We start from the raw sequence: 9,690 nt of genomic DNA, 5'->3' as shown, positions 1-9,690 counted from the left end.
TCTTTCACATTAATAATTGAGACATCCGTTTTAATTCCTGAAGATTGTGAAACGGATTGCACAAAAGGAGAATTGATAATGTCATTGATGAGATTATTCGTTTTGGCGTATTCCATGCGCTTAATAAGAAGATCAAGATTACACTAATAAATATTAAAGTGTATGTATCCCTCTAAATTTTAAACCCTTATGTATATTGGATGAAAATACTTTAGAGATTTTAACATGAATTGTTCACGTCGAATATATATTATATGATAAAATTCCTTTAATTATCGTCGTGCATTAGAAAAAGGCAAAAAAATGATTTTAAAAAAACTTCACAGAAGTTTGACACATATAACTATGAATTTTGCATTCTGTTTTTTCCTTCAAATTATCTTTAATTATAAAAAATAAAAATCGTGTTACTTGCTAAAGAAAAACTACTCTATGAATTTTATAAGGAAAATGCTAACATGTCTGAAGAGTTTTTCATTCACTTTAGACGAATGTATTGGTGAATGTTACTTTAATTTCTCATCTCTAAGTCTATTTCTCGCCCACCTATAGTTATAAATAATGTTATTATTATTTTTGGTACAACATATTCTTCTCTTTTTGGGAAAAATGATATTTTTTTTAAGTACATTTTACTTAAGATTTAATTATACTTTTTGTCGGAGTAAATATAAAAATTAGTATGTCTTTAAATTCTATTTCAATTGTCAAATACCGATATTATTAGATTGAACGTCTTGTGTTCCGGGTTCGAACTCAAGACATCACATTTGTGTGAGTTAAGTGTGGTGGAATTATAAAAAAAAATATATATATATACAAAAATTGGTCCTTATAAGCGTCGATCAAATTAATCTCTAAATTTTGTCAATTGACAAATAAATGCATGACATTGTAAAATATTAATCAAAATAGTTATTGTGTAAACTTTTATTGTTACATATTTGGATGTAACACGGTAAAACAAATATATGATTTATCTACGTTGATGCCACATCAATATCATCTCCTTTAGGAGAATTTTATTGATGAAATTTAGACATCTCAAAGATAAATTTGTGAGTGATTATAATTGTACACCGATTAGTTATGGACAAATTATTCGATGAACTATTCAAATTTCATAGGAAAATTAATCGACATTGTGTGAGATTGTATGAGATCAATGTGGAGGACTCAAATATTCAATTTACATGTCACATTATAATCTCTAACGATAAAAGTTTAGATATAAAATATTTTGATTACTATTTTATACTTATAGTGATGTATTCGTCAATTTACAAAATTCGAGAATTAATTGAACCGACGCTTACAATTAGAATTACCAATTGGCCTGTTTATTCTTTTTCGTTTCTATAAAAAAATTAATTTATATACATTGTTTGTGGGAAAAATAATTACATCGTTAATCAATTATAGTAGTTATCTGTTAGATCAATAAACACTTTTAACTTTAATATTAATACTTTTAAAGTCATACATTTGATTAGGTATAATTTGTTGATAGTGTAATTTTTTATAATGATGGTGTATCGAAAATAAACTCTTATATAAAATAGAAAAATGATACGAGAAAATGAGACATGTACCGTTAATGGTCGTCTCCACTAACATGACTAAAATGGTGATTTAAATTATATTGATTTGATAAAAGTAAAGGAAAACAATTATCTCGTATTGAATCGATATCAATCAGGTCACCGTCTTATCCATAAAGACGAAAAGGGTTATGAACTATTGCTTATAAAGAGTATTGTCGATCGTCGTTAGAGTTTTTGATAATTTTTAAATATTGATCTACGTTAGACAACTTATGAAGATGGTGCATTGTAGTTAGGAGCAAGGGAATAAGAAAAACAAACAAAAAACCTTTATCACCATATGGAGAGAAACTTCTCACAAGAGAGAGAAATACGACTTGACTTCTCTAACGCTTTGGGTACGAAGGATGTAACTCTAGATATTTTGAGTTTTTGATTATAACATTCCCTCTAAAGCTAAAATTTTCCGCTCAGTACAACAAGTGGATGGAATGTAGAGAAAACGAAATCAACAAGGTTGTAGCGGAATACAACGCGATTGGAGGTGATTGTGTCAAAAATATGTGATTGTCGAGCAATTCAAATATCCAAAGGTGGTTTATGATGGTTTTCAAGAATTTGTTGCGTTAGTGAAGGTGCAACAAATTGAATCACAATTGGATGTATAGAGAAACACATCAATGAATAGATAAACATTGGATAAAGCAAAGTGAATATGCACAACTTAAAGAAAGCATAACAGAAATGTCAACTAGTTGAGAGTGAATGAGACTCAAGAAATTTTGAACGTGTCGAAAGGATGACACGTCGAGAATTTGAAGACATACCAAAATGACGACAGAATAATGGATAACTGGTTGGAAAAAATTTCACCGAAACTTTTTTCCGATGAGTAGTAGCACATGGCGAATTCAATGACGATATCGTTTAGGTGGTTGGATAAGCAACAACAATATTATCACAGTGGTGCGAGAATTGGCTTATGATTGTTAGCGTATTGTTGTTACTTGCACTCAAATAAATTAGTAAAACTAAACAATAGTATAATGAAAAGACTATGTTTATTTCATTATTTGCCAAGCCTATTTATACATGAATCATTCTTAATCAATAAGCACATATGCTAATTGAATTCTAACCAACTAACAAACTGAATGGTTAGTTAGTTAGTTATAACACTCAATTTTACATTACTTGAATTACAAATCACCTAATATTTTCCATTAATTCAAGTATCTAAGTAATACTACACCTAACAAATATTTTAGTTCCTCAAATATGTTTGTCCTCAATGCATTAGTTATGATATCAGTAACTTGCACTTTAGTATGGAAATATATATGCTTGATCTTGTTTCTTCCAACTTGATCTCTTAAGAAATTGAACATTTTCTCTGTATGTTTGCTTCTTCCATGAGACACATGATTTTTTACTAGATTGATGGTTGAGATGCTCTCAATCATCAATGGAACTAGTCTGCATATCTCAATCTTCAATTCATTAATCAAGGATTCGAGCCACAAGGCTTGGCATGTTGCGTATCTGCCAACAATGTATTATGCCTCACAATATGTCAAGGCTATGATTGGTTGTTTCTTTAAGCTCTATGAAATTGAAGATTTCATGAACTTAAAGACATAACTTGATGTGTTTCTTCTATCACTTTTGTCCCCAAACCAATTAAAATATGAATATCCAATCAGATTTTCATCTCCCTACTTCATGTTTTTTGGCAAACAGAATTCCATGCTTTAGAGTCCCTTGAACATATCTCATGATCCTCTTGGCTGCAATCAAGTGAGTATGCTTGGGATTTTCCATGAACCTACTAATAACACCAACACTATAGCATATGTCGGGCCTCGTGTTGCATAAGTATCTTAGATATCCAACAATTTGCTTGAATAAGGTGGTGTTAACTAGTTTTTCTTCAGCTCCTTTTTCTAACTTGACATTGACGTCGATTGGAGTGACAACAGAATTACATACAACCATGTAGTATCTTCTCAAGATTTCCCCATCATATTTATTTTGATGCATTACCTGCCCTTCCTTTGTTTCAGTAATACCCATACCCAAGAAGTAAGTCAACTTTCCTAAGTCTGACATTTCAAACTCATTTTTCATTATTACCTTATATTCCTCAATTTTCTTCTTTGTTACTGTCAGTCACCGGCAGATCACCAAAATATAAACAAAGCATGAACATTGTTGGCTTTCCATCATGAGTGTAGTGCTTCACATAAACCCCGTATTATACGGTGCATTTGATGAAGTCAATGTTGATAAGAAATGAGTCAATCCTTTTATTTCAAGCTCTTGGAGCTTATTTCAAGCCATAAAGAGCTTTTCTTAATTTGGGAACCTTACATTCCTTTCCCTTTATCACAAATTATGGCGGTTGAGAGACATAAACTTCTTCCTCAAGTAGACCATCAAAAAATGCAGACTTGATAGCAAGCTGGGGCATCACCCAACCTCTTGCACTAGTCAGTGTTATTACCAGTCTAGTTGTCTCAATTCTTGCTATTGGAGAAAATACCTTAAAATAGTCTATCCCTGTTCTTTATAGAAATCCATTGACAACCAACCTAATTTTGTATTTGGCAATTGAGCCATTTGGGTTTAGCTTGAGCTTTTATACCCATTTGACTCATATTTGTTTATGTCTTGAAGGTTAATTAGTTAAGTACCAAGTATGGTTACTTTCAATTGCCTTAATTTCTTTCATCATTGCTTCTCTCCAAGGTTTTCTCTTCATAGCCTATTTAACATTTAATGGTTCTGTATTAGCAAATATAGCAAAATGCACTAGATCTCAGTTGCTATCAACTTATTTGTCATTATATACCTTAAAATCACTTTAGTGTGTTGGTGGATGCCTTGATTTTTGAGTCCTACCTGATTCTATTCTCTCATAAACTACTTCTTCATTGTTTTTACAATCATCCAACAATGATGTAGGAAATTATACCTGTTGGTTGGTGTTGCTGGCCTTCTGCTTCCAATCCAAGAATTCTTGCTCAATGATTTTAACATCTTTACTTACTACAATTTTTCCTATAATAGAATCATACAGTTTATATGCACCAATTGGATGATACCCAACTAAAATCATGGCTTCACTCTTATCTTATAACTTTCTACTCTTTTGATCTGGCACATGCTTAAAAGATATAGCTTCAAAAGTTCTCAAATGTCCTACAACTGGTCTCTTGCCACTCCAAACCTCCTTTGGCACCATCTTATGCAATCTCTTTGTTGGATATTTATTCAGGATATAGACAACAATTGATGTAGTCTCACCCCAAAACTTGTGCGACAACTCATTTCCTTTCAACATTCTCATAGTCATGTCTATGATGATTCTATTTATTCTTTCTGTCAATCCATTATGTTGAAGTGTATATGGGACAATTACTTCATGCTCAATCTCATTTTTCACACAATATTCCTCAAATTCATGTGAGGTATATGTTGGAAAAACCCTAATAACGTTGTGCTCAACAATCCATGTCAATTACATGATGAATAGCCAAAGGCGGAAGCGTACCTGTGGGAATTGCCATTAATGAAATCCTGAGATGATGATGATAGAGCCAATGGGTTGGGTGATCTTCCTCAGCAAAACACCCTGAAGACCTTGCTCTCTTGATGAGGATAGAGAGAACCAGAGAGTTTTCTCCTTTAGGGTTTTGAAACTGAATAGTCTTGTTGTGTTTGCCTTGGGGACCATTACCCCTATATATAACTATTATTAGTTATATCCCAAATTGCAGTATTTCCAATTCAGCCCCTCATTAAATGAGAAACTGCCTGGTATCTACACTATTAATTTTCATAACTATTATGCTCTTTAGCCATAAACTATTATATATTATTTGACCCCTAGTTTATTGGCTAATTATATAATGACCCTAACACACTTAATTAATTAATTACATATGTGACCCATAAATCTTACAATCTCCCACTGGTCACACATGTATCCTTAGGAGTGTGTTAGACTTTATGACGTCAAAAATGTCATTATAATTACCTTGAGTATAATCCAAATTGTCCCGTCCATTAATCATATCAGCACATGGAACCAAGGAGGCTTTCGTCATAATAAGCATAACTAAACCCATCAATGATCACCCGTACTGACACAACTAAATGACATAGACCCATTATGAAAAGTGTAGCATGAAAATTACATGAAGTTGGTCAATGCATGTCAATTTTCAACTGGTCCTACTTTATCGAATGAGATCATACCATAACTTAAATGTACAAAGTAACCAAAAACTGAATACTTTAAACTTTATTTCTGATCAGAAAGTCCAAATACAATGTATTTGTACTTTACAATTAAACATAGAACATGAATTACATAATGGACGAAACTCCCACTAAAATCAAGATTCCTCAAACTGTAGCACACCCATGTGAGCAGTATGCTCATGAAAGACCTTGGGTGGTAGACCTTTAGTGAGTGGATCCGCAATCATGGAGTTTGTCCTTAAGTGTTCTATGGATATCTGTCCACTTTGTACCTTCTCTTTAACAACTAGGAACTTAATGTCAATGTGCTTTGACTTGGTTGAGCTCCTATTATTGTTAGAATACAGGACTGCTGATCTATTGTCACAATACAACTTGAGTGGTCTTTCAATCCCTTCAACTATTTGCAGCCCCGTGACAAAATTTCTCAGCCAAATGCCCTGGTCAGATGCCTCATGAATTGCTACGAATTCTGCTGCCATGGTTGATGAAGCAGTAAGACCTTGCTTGGCACTACGCCAAGAAACTGCTCCACCAGCTAACAGAAAGACATAGCCTGAAGTTGATCTTAAGCTGTCTTGGCATCCCGCAAAATCCGAGTCAGAGTACCCAGTGATCTCTAACTGGTCTGACCTCCTATATGTGAGCATGTAGTTTCTTGTTCTCTTCAAATATCTCATGACCCTCTTGGCTGCTTTCCAATGGTCAAGACCTGGATTGCTTAAATATCTGCCTAAAATCCCTACTATGAACGCTATGTCTGGACGCGTACATACTTGGGCATACATAAGACTCCCTACAGCTGAAGCATAAGGGATCTTTTGCATTTCTTGAATTTCCAAACTTCCCTTAGGGCACTGTTTGAGACTAAACTTGTCTCCCTTAGCAACTGGGGTGTCCCCTGGTTTGCAATCCTGTAACCCAAACCTTTTGAGAACCTTATCGATATAGCTCTTTTGTGACAATCCAAGAATACCTCGAGATCTGTCTCGGTGTATCTGAATTCCTAATACAAAAGAGGCGTCACCAAGATCTTTCATCTCAAAATGCTTTGATAGAAATTTCTTAGTTTCGTGCAACATGCCTATATCGTTAGTGGCAAGCAGTATGTCATCAACATACAAGACCAGGAAAATATGTCTGCTCCCACTGAACTTATGATACACACAATCATCAACTGTATTCATCTCAAAACCAAATGAGAGAATTACTTGATGAAATTTATGGTACCATTGACGAGAAGCTTGTTTTAGCCCATAAATGGATTTTCTTAGTTTGCACACCATATTCTTTGGGTCTCCCAACACAAAGTTTTCTGGCTGCACCATATAGATCGTCTCATCAATGTCGCCATTGAGAAAAGCTGTTTTTACATCCATTTGATGAAGCTCCAAATTAAAGTGAGCAACAAGAGCCATGATTATTCTTAAAGAGTCCTTCGATGAAACCGGAGAGAAAGTCTCTTTATAATCAATCCCTTCCTTTTGAGTATAACCCTTAGCTACAAGACGTGCCTTATATCTCTCCACATTACCATTGGAATCCCGCTTGGTTTTAAAAATCCATTTGCAACCAATGGGTTTCTTTCCTTCAGGTAATGGGATAAGTTCCCAAACTGAATTGTCTTGCATAGACTTGTACTCCTCATTCATTGCTTCGATCCACTTATCTGAACGAGAATCTTGCATGGCTTGATGAAAGTTGACTGGGTCGTCTTCCGTCATGCCAACATTTTCCTCTACCTCATTGATAAATACTACATAATCATCCGAAATAGCATTTTTCCTTTCTCTAGTGGATCTCCGCAATGGAGCTGGCTCTTGAGGCACTTGTTCTTGAGGATCTTGAATTTGATCTGGATTTTGTTCTTCCTGAACAACCAGATCATCTTGAGTTTGTTCAATAATGGGAAAGTCAATTGGTGGAAGAATCAGTTCTGGAATTGTTACCGATTCTTCCTCAAAGACAAAATCTTTAACCTTAATCTTCCCCCCAAACTCAATATCCTCAAAGAACGTTGCCGTTCCCGTCTCAAAAATTGTTCTCAAATTAGGATCATAAAATTTATAGCCCCTTGATTTTTCTGAGTACCCTATAAAATAGCTGCTAATTGTTCGGGGTTCAAATTTCTTTTCATTCGGCCTATAAGGCCTTGCCTCAGCTGGACATCCCCAAACATGAAGGTGCTTCAGACTAGGCTTACGCCCAATCCAAAGCTCATAAGGTGTTTTAGCCGCTGCCTTAGTTGGTACTCTATTAAGAATGTATGCTGCTGTTTTTAATGCCTCTCCCCAGAGTGACTCTGGCAAGGTGGAATGACAAATCATACTCCTTACCATATCCTTAAGAGTCCTGTTTCGTCTTTCAGCTACACCATTCATGCTGGGTGACCCCGGCATAGTGTATTGTGGGACGATTCCACATTCCTCTAGGTATTTGGCAAATGGTCCCGGACGTTGTTCACCTGAACCGTCATATCTGCCGTAGTATTCACCACCACGATCAGATTTGACCTTTTTAATTCTTTTATTAAGTTGATTCTCAACTTCTGCCTTAAAGGATTTGAACACGTCTATTGATTGGGACTTTTCGTGAATTAGGTAAAGGTAGGCATATCTAGAATAATCGTCTATGAATGATATAAAATATTGTTGACCATTCCAAGAAGGAGTTGGAAATGGCCCACAGATGTCCGTATGTATCAATTCTAAGACGTCTGTAGCTCTATATGCGCCTAATTTCTTATCTTTAGTCTGTTTTCCTTTAATGCATGCTACACAAACGTTAAAGTCTGTGAAGTCAATGGAATCTAAAATTCCATCTGACACAAGTCGTTCAACTCTATTTTTAGAGATGTGACCTAGACGCTTGTGCCAAAGCACCCCTGAATTGAAATTGTCAATTTTCCGCTTAGTACCACGTGATTCCACATTCAAGGTTTCATTATAGTTAGCCACAGTTTCCAACAAATAAAGATTATCATAACCAGAAAGTAAACCGGTTCCAACAACATTCGAATTTAAAGACAAAGTAAATTCTTTATTCCCGAATGAACAATAATATCCTGATTTGTCCAAATAAGAAATAGAGATCAAATTCCGTCTAAATGACGGTACAACAAAAGTGTCTTTTAAATCCAAATAATGACCGGAACTTAATAATAATCTAAATTTTCCTATGGCTTCAACTTCTACCTTCTTCCCATCTCCTACATAGATCCATCTTTCAGTATCACTAGGCTTTCGGAAGTTCAGGCAACCCTGCATTGAAACACTGATGTTAGTAGTTGCACCAGAGTCTAACCACCAAGTGTTTCTAGGTACTGAAGCTAAATTAACCTCAGAACAGACCAAAGACAGAATCATACCTTTCTTAACACGCCAAGCGTGATATTTGGCACAATCCTTCTTCACGTGTCCAGAACTCCTGCAGAAGAAGCAGTTGTTATCCTTAGTCTGCTTCTTTTGTTCTGGACCCTTAGCAGCAGCTTTGTTCTTGGGCTCCTCAATTCTTTTCCTTTTGCCCTTGTCTTTAGAGATGCTAGTAAAGTGAGCACTTTCAGTCCTATCTTGCTTCAGCCTGTCCTCTTCTTGCACACATAATGAAATGAGCTCATTAAGAGTCCATTTCTCCTTTTGACAATTATAAGTCACCTTAAACTGACTGAATTGCGAAGGAAGAGACAGCAATACTAAATGAATGAGTAAGTCATCTGACAACTCAAGCTTTAGACCTTTAAGCTTAGAAGCAATGTTGGACATCATCATAATGTGCTCTCTTATATTTCCCTTGCCTTGATACTTCATGGAAATTAAATTCTGAAGCAAAGAACTTGTTTCAGCCTTATCACTTTTTACAAAGCGTTTTTCCATCTCAACAA

The sequence above is a fragment of the Cicer arietinum genome, chromosome 2, assembly GCF_000331145.2.
Source record: "Cicer arietinum cultivar CDC Frontier isolate Library 1 chromosome 2, Cicar.CDCFrontier_v2.0, whole genome shotgun sequence".
Lineage (NCBI taxonomy): Eukaryota > Viridiplantae > Streptophyta > Magnoliopsida > Fabales > Fabaceae > Cicer > Cicer arietinum.
The sequence above is the reverse complement of the archived record's forward strand: the minus strand, read 5'-3'. Positions refer to the sequence as shown.